We start from the raw sequence: 9940 nt of genomic DNA on the forward strand, positions 1-9940 counted from the left end.
GTTAATAAAACTGATTTAAAATTAACGTTGATGCCAGAGTGATGTATCATCTTATCATTACAAGGACAAATTGTTGATCTGTAAAGTTAAATATAGCGACTACAACTTTCTTCTACTAAAATCTACGAATTTTTAACCCTCTCCTTACCACCCATAGGAAAATCGTCACATTCGTTACGATGTAACCGACAATTTTCTCGCTCTGATTTCTCTTGGACTTCACTTCACAAAATTTAAAGAAATGCTTTGAATACAGCTATAAATACTAACCACCGTGTTGTAGAGCTCATTTTGCTAAACAATAATCTGTATAGAATGCACTTGTTACTTTCTTTTTTTTTTTTTTTGAGTAAGAGAAGTCTATTTTTGTGTTAGATGGATGTGCAGTTTTGGGTGAAATTCTAAAAAATGGCTGGTAAGGAGAGTGTTAAAATGTTCATGTGGGCAGGTCTGAACTAGTGTCTCTTCGCCATAGAGTTTTATGCGAGAATACCATCGAGGCAAAGTGGCAGCTCTCTCGGTTGCTACACAACTTGGATGTCAAAAACATGCGCAAATCAACTCCCAGCAGCCATATTGGTCAGTGTCCAACAAACTAAATGCTAGTTTTTGTTACCTTTAGATGATAAATATATTTTGCCTGTTTTAATGTAGTATTTAAGGCGGAGGTAACATTTGTTATTTAAGAAAATTTTATGTAATAATTCTCCACACCACGCGAGTGTTTTCAGCTCCTGCACTCATAGAATCGCCCTATTAATTAAATTTAAGTTATAGAGGTCTGCAAATCCTGTGATTTTCCTGTTACTTATTACATGGAATTAGTAAACAGCTATGATTAATGGCGCGTATAGTTGTCTTAGGATGTATAACACGAGAAGAGTTTTTTAACATAAGTTTGCTATTTATTAATTTGATAGGTGATTATATTCCAATCTCGGCAATGATATTGAACACTAGATTCATACCTCTTTAACGTTAATAATGTTTGTGTGGCTATGTGGTCTTGTGGTATGACACTCGCTTTCAGATGGGAAGGTCCTGGGTTCGAGCCTCGCTCGTCGCATCGTTGAGTCCTTGGAAAAGACTCTTTACTAACATTCTCTCACCGTACTCAGGTGTACAATGAGTACATGACCGTCAACAGTGTTGTCTCTGTCGAAATTTTTTTTTTGTAATATCGCCTAACAGGCGTAATGTCACGTTCTACGTGTTGTTGTTGGTCAGGTACCCTGTGTAAAGCGTTTTGAGCACATTTAATGGATATTGCGCTATATAAAAGCTCAAGTTTTAAAAAAATATATAAATTTAATACCACTTGATGCTGTACTCTGGAAAGGCGGGTATTTAAAAGTTTGGGCATAAAACTCGTCCTTCCAATATCGATCAATTTAAATAACCCCCATCTTGGCAAAAGATCTGAAACCTGGGACCTTGCATTAGTATTGCTGTTAGACTAGGGACCGCTTGTAAAGCGCTTTGAGCACGTTTAGTGGATAGTGCTCTATGTAGCTCTATATTTTTAAAAGTTTCCTTTATTTACATTTATTTGTCTCCCCCGCCCCCTCCTCCTCCTCCTCCTCCTCCTCCTCCTCCTCCTCCTCCTCCTCCTCCTCCTCCTCTCGTGCTCTATGGCTCAAGAGACAGAGGTCGCTGTTCGAAATCCGACGATTGTCTCTTTAATTGACAAAAATCCACAGTGGAAATCATCGCGAATTCTGGAAATCATCGCGAACTCTAGGTTCCTTGGTCATCTTTTTTTGTTTCAATATGTATCTTTCCCCCCCCCCCCCCCCCCCCCCCCCCCCCTGTTCGAAATCCGACGATTGTCTCTTTAATTGACAAAAATCCACAGTGGAAATCATCGCGAATTCTAGGTTCCTTGGTCTTCTTTTTTTGTTTCAATATGTATCTTCCCCCCCCCCCCTTTCATTGTCTGTGCTTGATGACTTATTTTCCAATGTTAGTGACCGTTGACTTATTTTTGTATATGTTATTTATTTTGTTTTATGAAAAAAATGCTTTGCATGTGTTTATATTATTGTTCTGATCAACTTATGGTTATTTATTTATTCACTTACGTATCTATTTATTTATTTTTATTTATTGATTATATTCATATTTAATTATTTATTTAACTGTTTAATTATTTTGGTAGTTTCCTTTGTTCTGTATTGATTTGAAATTATATGTAAAAGCTTTGTTCATATGGGCAATTGCATAAAATAAACCTTTGAATTGAATAGGATTCAATAGTCTGATGTCACGTCCGCCCAGCAACGAGAAGCTTGGTTCTAAACAAATAAAATCGGTACTTTTTATTCTTCATGCTGGATAGAGCTTTCTCATTTGTCATGTGATCAGAATGTATAAAAGTTAAAAATAATCAGGTTTATAATGTTTTTCTCCTCTGGATACACATTTATGCTCTTCGGAGAAGTATTTCATAAGGGCGTCAGCCATTGTTCCGACAGTTTAGAACCAGTTACTAAGTTACTATGCGTCATTACGAGGTGTCATGATATGATGTGTAGTAAATATTATGAGTACTGGTATCGACTAACGCCCAGCCCTAGTATGTGAATCGCCCAACTTCTTATTGTTTTAGATATAGACATGGTCAAATAAATAAATCTCAATTAAATGAAATCAAGTGTGTTATCGTTAATCATCTAAGTCAGGTTAAATTCAATAAGGATCACGAGAAAGAATTACATGGTGTCAGAAGTAAAAAAAAAATCCAGATAAGTATTTATAGAATATTTGCCGTTTATTCGTCTAAAGTATTGCCAAAACAATGGATGCCCACAGACCCCCATGTATGGATTTCGAAAACGGCAACATCGCCGAAAACTGGAAAAGGTGGTCTCAGCATATGAAGCTACTTTTATCTGGTCCCCTAGCTGAAAAGAAAGAGGAGCAGCAATGCAGTTATTTTCTGCTATACGTGGGTCAAGCAGGTAGAGATATCTACAACACTTGGTGTGAGGAGGAAGACAGTATCGCTTCACTTTTCTCTCGTTTTACTGAGTACTGCCAACCAAAGAGAAATATAACAATGGCACGATACAAGTTCAACAGTAGGACACAAAGAGAAACCGAATCAATTGATCAATTCGTAACGGAATTGCGGCTTCTAGCTGGAGACTGTGAATACAGTGACTTAAAGGACTCCTTGATAAGGGACAGAATCATATGTGGCACGTTGGACGAGAAGGTGAGAGAAAGACTGTTGCAAGAAGACAACATACCTCTGGACAAAGCACTGGATATAGCTCGTTCCATTGAAGCTTCCAGGACACAACTGTCAAACCTTGCAGCAAACCAGGCCGTCGGTATCAAGGAAATGAGAAAACTGCCTCACAAACAGAACTTGAAACCTATCTTTAGCAAAACCAATCAAACCCGACGCCACACCACTCACCAACCATCAAATCAGTGCCAAAACTGTGGATCATCACCGCACCCATTTTCAAAGTGCCCAGCTAGAGACAAAATTTGCAACTATTGCAAAAAACCAAATCACTACAGCAAAATGTGCCGCAAACTACAGTACAACAAATCCAAGCAGTCAAGAGCCATCCACGAACTCAATGATGACTTTCGAATCATTACACTTCGATTCAATAAATAAGACAGGTAGAGATGAAGTTTTCGCAACACTGCAAATTGCACTACCCAAATTCAAGACACAGAAGACAACCCTGAAAGTCAAAGCAGACACTGGAGCTCAAGGAAACGCTCTACCCCTACGACTTTATCAGAAAATGTTCCCAGATAAATTAAACAGTGATGGAACTCCAATGACGTTGATGCCTTCAAGCAGAACTTTGACAGGATATGGAGGACATAAAATAAGACAATTTGGAACATGTTCGATCCCATGTTATCACAACAATGTCCAACATAACGCACAATTTTATGTAACAGAGGATGCAGGTTCAGCCATCATGGGACTCCCTTCAGCTGAGGCACTCAAGTTGGTGACACTTAATTGCCAAATTAAAGAAAGCCCCAAAATTAAGAACAAAACCCAACTTATTGAGACATATCCAGATGTCTTCAATGGAATTGGGAAATTTGAAGGAAAATATCATATCCACATAAATAAAGATGTCCCTCCAGTAATTCATGCACCTCGGAAAATTCCAGTAAGCCTAAAAGACAAGATCAAGAACGAATTGGATGAAATGGTAAACCTAAACATCATCACTAAAATTAAGGAAGGGGAACCAACAGCTTGGGTTAACAGCTTGGTCTACAGAGAGAAACCAAATGGAAGACTGAGGCTCTGTTTAGACCCCAAAGACCTCAACAAAGCGATAAAAAGAGAGCACCATGTCACTCCGACCCTAGAAGAAATTCTACCTAAATTAAGGGGAGCTAAATTTTTCTCCATTGTAGATGCCAAATGTGGATACTGGAATGTGGAACTTGATGAAGAATCCAGTTACCTGACGACATTCAACTCTCCCTTCGGCCGATACAGATTCACAAGAATGCCCTTTGGACTTAGCATGAGCCAAGACGTATTCCAAGCAAAGATCGACCAAACCTTTGAAGGGTGCCCTGGAACAATAGGCATAGCCGATGACATTGTAATATTCGGAAAGGATGAGGATGAACATGACAACAATCTCAAGATGATGATAGATAGATGCGAACAGAAAGGTCACAAACTGAACCCAGACAAATGTAAAATAAAAGAGACAGAAATAAAATTTTACGGAATCATTTGCTCTGAAAATGGAGTCAAACCTGATCCTGCCAAGGTGTCCGCCCTTCAAAACATGAAACCCCCACATAACATTCAAGAACTGCAATCATTTTTGGGCCTCACAACATATATGGGTAACTTCATCCAGAATGCCAGTTCGCTCACTTCCCCACTAAGGGAACTATTAAAGAAAGAAAATGCGTTCGAATGGACTGCTAGTCACACTGCTGCTTTTGAAGCCATAAAATCTTCTATCTCAGAGCATGTAACATTGGCATACTTTGACAGCAAAAAACACGTCGTTCTTCAAGTAGATGCATCAACGAAGGGATTGGGCGCAACAATACTCCAAAACGGGCAGCCCGTGGCATTTGCCAGTAAAGCACTAACGGACCAAGAAACAAGATACGCGAACATAGAAAGGGAGTTACTAGCAGTGGTCTACGGGTGCGAACGATTCAACACATATTTGTGTGGACAAGTGTTCACTGTGGAAAGTGACCATAAACCCCATCGAATCAATCCATATCAAACACTTAAAAGCTGCACCACCAAGACTCCAACGAATGCTGTTAAGGATACAGCCATATAACCTAATCATAAAGTACAAACCAGGAAAACAAATGCAAATTGCTGACTAACTCAAGACTAACTCCTGAAAACAAAGATGAAATACCTGGATAAAATAGTAGGCGCATCATCATTCCAAAATCAATGCAGACACAAATTCTCAAAACTCTTCATGAACCCCATCTCGGAGCAGAAAAAAACTAAATTAAGAGCAAGAACGGCTGTTTACTGGACAAATATCAATAAAGACATTAATGAGAAAACAAAAAATTGCCACACCTGTCAAGCACACCAACCAAGTCAGGCAAAGGAGCCACTAATACAAACAGACATACCACCACGTCCATGGCACACAGTTGGAACCGATCTATTCTACTTGTGGGGAGAAGAATACTTGATTGTTGCAGATTATTTTTCCAAATTCCCATTTATCCGAAAAATCCCCAAGAACCAAAGCACAAGCCACAAAGTTGTCACCTTGACAAAACAGATATTCAGTGAACAAGGAATACCCCAAATCGTTAGATCGGATAATGGACCACACTTTAGTGGGAATGCCAATAAAGAATTTGCTTCACACTTCAACTTTCGACATGATACAAGTTCACCACATTACCCACGGAGTAATGGCTTTATCGAAAGTCAAGTTAAACTGGTCAAGAGAACGCTACTAAAGGCAGCTGAAACTTCTACTGACCCCTACAAAGCCATGCTAGCATTGAGATCAACACCCATCGACAGCAATATCCCATCGCCATGTCAGATGCTTTTGGGAAGAATGTTAGAAGATGGTCTCCCACGAAGAATACCAACCGGTGATGATAACGCAAAATTAATCAACAGCTTGAAAAAGCGACAACATGCACAGAAGCATTACCATGATAGAAACACGTCAGCACTCCCACCACTATCACTAGGACAACCCATTACCAGCCAAAATCCAAGAAGTAAGAGATGGGAGACTGGTACCATTACGAACATCGACAAACAACCGAGATCCTATCATATCTCGACTGCCAATGGGCAACTTCTGTGTCGAAATCGTCACCACATCCGACCCGTTCATAATGCATGGGAGCTGTCTTTCAGAAATGCCGCATCAATAATCAACGCAGAGGCAAATATCCAGAAATCAACGAATCCGGAGGTCGAGCCCCAGCGCTTACCACCGACTGATGAAGTAGTGCACGAACGCGCACTTGATCGTGAAGACTTACAGTCTTCACAGGAACATAATCATACAGACAACCAAAGGCATTACACAACTAGAAGTGGTCGTATTGTTAGAAAACCCAATAAATTCACAAGCTAGGCATGGCCATTTAGATTCTGAATGAATTGTGAATACGACCACTAAACACTACAAATACTCACTAGGACACCATAGACACTAGAATAAGCTGCTAGAGCATTGGATAGGTTTCACTCTATTTTTTCTTCATTAGATTAGACACAAGGAAACACTATGTCTGTTCAAAGCAAACACAGAACAAAGAACTTTTATAAAAAGGGGGATGTCATGATATGATGTGTAGTAAATATTACGAGTACTGGTATCGACTAACGCCCAGCCTTAGTATGTGAATCGCCCAACTTCTTATTGTTTTAGATATAGACATGGTCAAATAAATAAATCTCAATTAAATGAAATCAAGTGTGTTATCGTTAATCATCTAAGTCAGGTTAAATTCAATAAGGATCACGAGAAAGAATTACACGAGGGAAGTGACGTCACGACCGTTGAAGCCTATTATCACCCTAGAAAGAGGAGCTTTAGCTCTCCTCTTTCTAGGTTATCACCAAGAAGGCTTGTCGACAAAGGGAAATAATCAATTGAGTGACCTATCCACGGGTTGAAGACGTTCTACGACTTATCTGCAGACTACAATTATTCGCCGGCCGGAACCCTGATCACGAGGAAGAGTCGTTTAATGATCTTGGCAACAGGGGCATTGACCTTTTCGTAGTTGTGCAGCGATTTTATCGATCCGATCATTCCGGCTGAAAAATGACTAAGATGTGTAGGGTTAGAGGCTATGAGGTCAGCGTGGCTCCGCGCTATGGTCTTTGCTTTGTCCCCGTGAGGTACCGAGTTCGATCACCCGCCACCTGCGCTGTGTGGCATTGAGTAAGTCACCTCCCTAGCTCAATTTGCGGCGCTGCACTGCGGCTGCCGCCTGGGTTATTAATGTTTATAGTAGTTACTGGTCATAGGACAATGAGTCGCATATCAGTAATTGGGTAAAATTGAGTTATTGACATTGTCATATCCTTGAGCCGAACGCTTATTTTATTTACCTCTGGGTTTGAGTTTGGTACTCCAAGTCGACGTGAACTTATTTGCAGGTCTGATAACCCAAATCCTTTCGGGCTCATTGTTGTAATGGAAATCTCAAAAAATGACGCAAAACATCGTCCATTACAACAATGTTAAACTAGGCCCATGAGTGGGTTCGGATGTCAGACCTGCATATATATACAAGTCAATAATATGTTTTATTTTTATTACAAAAATAAGAAATATACGACTTGATAGAACGGAGCAAAAGGTTGTTTTTTGTTTGTTTATTTATTAAGTTTTGTTTGCCCCCCCCCCCCCCCCCACTCCTTGGAATCCTTTATGAAGAGTTATTTGATGACCCGGACAAGGCCTTGACCTTGACCTTATTTAGATCGGTGCATGCAGTGATTTCATTGATCGAATTAAAAGATGATTAAGAAATAATTTGATCTAAAAAAGAAAAAAAGAAATCAACAACAGCAACAAAAACTTGAGCTTTTATATAGGCATTATATCCACTTAACGAGCTCAAACCGCTTTACAGGGGTTCCCTAGCCAATAGCAACACTTAACTTGTAGGAACAGAAATAACGCCTGTACAATATTTTTCTGACTGAGACAACGTTGTTAACGACCAGGTACTCGTTTTACACATGAGTACGGTGAGGCAATGTGACTTGAGAGCTTTTTCTATGCGTCGTTCGGGATTCGAACCCAGGACCTTCCGACCGAAGGCGAGTGTCATACTACAGAGTCACACAGAAAAAAATAATCAAATTTTAATATTTAACACTGAATTTCAACAGAATTGAGTCTTTTAAAATATTTGAGATCATTGAGTCAAATATTAAATCAATGCGTGTATGAAACAAACAATATATAAGACATCATTGCCTGCTTTTAGATGAGACGCTGGTCCGAAGAAAGTATATTTGACTAATGTTATTCTCAACAATAATGGTTGTAAAGATAGCGGTAGATTAGAAAGTAAAAATAGCGATGGAATCAATATAGAAAGCGAAAGTGGCCAGATAGTCAATGAAAGAGACATAATAGTTGGTGATACGTGTACTTGCTCTGACGATATTCACACAGATACTTGTCATGGGAGGAAATCTTTGCCATTAGGTTTACCCCAGTCCTGTGATAAAGACAATGACATTGTAATGGTTCATAATTCTGTGGATGAAATGTTGTCATGTGAGTCTTTGTCTCATCTCATTGGTCCACGATGTAAACCAATAGAAATTCCACACTCACCTGATGCAGATGCTTCTACTAAACCTAGTGAAATGGCGGATACTCAATGCGACAATAGATTAACAGAAAGCAATGACAACACGTCAATTGACAACCTTTTACATAATGAAAGTGTTTGTGTATCTGTTGATAAGACTTCCTATAATGGCGATTGTTCTACAAAGGAGAATTTTAACGAAACAGACAAAACCGATTCTCACATTGCTGGAAACAACTTAATGTCTTCCACAAATGACTCGACTCAAACTTCAAAAGACCCGGCAGTCACGCATCCACATTCACCAAATTCAAACGAGATCAGCGTGCACGAACCCCATTTGACAAACGGAGTGAAAACAACAGATGCGACGCCAACACCAGCTATTTGTGATACGTCTGACGTAGAGACGAGACATAAACCAAACACATCCCTTGATGACGACAACCCTTCATATATCAGCCATCCCAAGACGTCGGAATAAAAGCAGGTACGAATCCATGTGTCGTGTTTGGTACTTAATTACATACAACATTATTTAGTATATTAATGATTAAAAAGACGACACATTGATTTTACAAGATCTAAGTGCAGCATTTGACATAACTTATGTCAATATTACCTACCTTTTAGTATATTTTTCTTATATTATGGCCATTTTTATGCATTTTATATAGTTTGAGAAAGTATATCTCAATTTTGGCAGTATATTACGAGTTTAAATAGTGTTTTTAATAATTTGGAATGGTGCCTCACAGGGTTCAGTTCTAGGTCCATTTCTTTATAGTCTTCAAGTCCACGGACCAGGAAGATTATCGATATTCGATCTTGATAACTATAGATATGCTACATTCATGTATATTGTCATCAAATTGTGTGCTTTATTGGCGAAAGCCTAAGATTGAATAAACTTTGAAACTTTGCTTTCAGTACACATAGAACTATTGTACTTTTACTCTCATTAAAAAATGTAAACATTTAAAAGATTGAAAGAATAAAAGTCAATGTCAAAGTCAAAAAGATAAAACAAAGAAAAGGAAATCAAACAAGCAAGCAAACCTCTCCCTTCCCGCTCCCCCCCCCCCCCCCCCCAAATAAAAGAACAACAAAAAGGGAAAGAAAACAAAATACAAAC

The sequence above is a fragment of the Berghia stephanieae genome, chromosome 5 (assembly GCF_034508935.2).
Source record: "Berghia stephanieae isolate SIO BIC M18660-M18661 chromosome 5, UCSD_Bste_1.3, whole genome shotgun sequence".
NCBI classification, from domain to species: domain Eukaryota; kingdom Metazoa; phylum Mollusca; class Gastropoda; order Nudibranchia; family Aeolidiidae; genus Berghia; species Berghia stephanieae.